The following is a 1,812-nucleotide window of genomic DNA, read 5'->3' as shown; positions in this document are numbered from 1 at the left end:
CTCTGCCACTGGAGCTCTGTCTTTCTTTCTGTTGCGTGTTTCATTCTGTTTTGCTTTTTTCTGATGTCACATAGACAATCTGATATCAATCCAGTAAGTACAATACTGTATATGAACTAGCCTGAATGTGCAGAAGTCTGAATTTTATTGTCAAAGAAGCTAAATTGTGGAAAACAAAAGAAACTCCAGCCACACTTGCCATTGGAGGATTGGAGACCGACAGAGTTGCTCATTTTCAAAAATAGCCAAGAGAAGACTGATTATTTTTGCACGAGAGCCAAATTTAAGAGCCAAATCAAAAGACAAGGATGAGGCTTATGTTACTCAAATCCTTTGATTGAATTGTTTGTCAGAAAAAAAATCAGAAATGGAAAATGCTTATGATCATAGTCATTACTCTTTTTCTATTGTTATCAGTCATATTTATTATTTATATACAGTATTTTTTTTTTTACATATTTAATAAAATGCAAATGAAATCACATACACGTATTCCCTTTTCATTTAAGGGGACTCTTAATGCAACAGCATACCAAAACATTCTATACAATTATGCACCAAGTTGGTGTCTATAGATTATGAAAGGACCAATCTAGGCCTTCTCTAATTAGTATCCATATACTTTTAAGCATATAGTGTATTTAAATGTATGATTGTTGTATGAGTGTGAACAGAAAAGTTACATAGATTCTTAATTAAATGTAGTTTCCAGAAATTACCGGGAGATCATAATTTAGATATACCTCTGAGCAATAAAGACTTTTGATTAAAGCTAAATTGTGACTCATTGTTGGGATCATAACATTCTGACTACTAAATAAAACCTTAACACTTAAGGAGAAATAATGGCTGAATAAACTGAACTGAACTGAAATGTTAAGATGCTTGATCAAAAGGTTGTAAGTTCAAATCTGTTGGTTCACTGCTCAGTTGTATAAATGCAGTGGCAGGCCGTGCATTTCACACCTAGGCCTTCAGTCATGCCCTATCTAAATCAGTCCACCCCTTAGATATTATCATGATGTCACAGCTATAGAAACCATCAGTATAACAGAGCGCTGCATCACAGACATGTATCTCATGCAGTGTGAATAAATGCCATTACTAAAGCAAGAAACCCGATTAACACATTTCAAGGAGTCTTATTTCACTGCAGCCACATCTGCATAGCCAGAATACATCATCTCTAGCAGAAGCAATGAAATTTCTCATTCTGTTTTCCTGGGTATTTTAAATGAAGGCAAATTGTGTGTTTTTATGCAAATTCTACGTGAAAGAAAACGCAAACGTATAAATGGTTTTTAAATAAGCTAAACAACTGTTTTGGTGTCCATCATTTCTTGAAAATAGCCTTAACTTTATCTGCGACAAAATCAATTTCTTCTCCTTAGCAATTGCAGAATGAAAAAATAGCTGTTAAATATACATTAATGTTTTTGAGTTTGTGCAGTTTGCTTCACATGTGGTTTGATAGATCTGACTAGTGCGCTCTCTGACCATGTAATCAAAGGACATAAAAATGCTCAGGTTAAGGTACGCCTGCTAGATGGCCCTGGTGTCGCCAACTCAAAATCGTATTGGTTACAGCAAGTTTCATTAACATGTATTTGAAATGACAGATGCCACACTGTTGATTCTGAAGATCTCTAGTCAGATTTCTTTGACCCTGACTACACATAATGACTCAAATATAATTGGATAGAAACTCATACATAAACATATTCTACTGGAAGCAAAGAAATCGAGAGAAAAGCTATGAAATTAAGAGAATATCTATTGGTGTCATTTAATACATATTCATGGAAAAATATA

The sequence above is a fragment of the Silurus meridionalis genome, chromosome 15, assembly GCF_014805685.1.
Source record: "Silurus meridionalis isolate SWU-2019-XX chromosome 15, ASM1480568v1, whole genome shotgun sequence".
In the NCBI taxonomy this organism is placed as follows: domain Eukaryota; kingdom Metazoa; phylum Chordata; class Actinopteri; order Siluriformes; family Siluridae; genus Silurus; species Silurus meridionalis.
The sequence above is the reverse complement of the archived record's forward strand: the minus strand, read 5'-3'. Positions refer to the sequence as shown.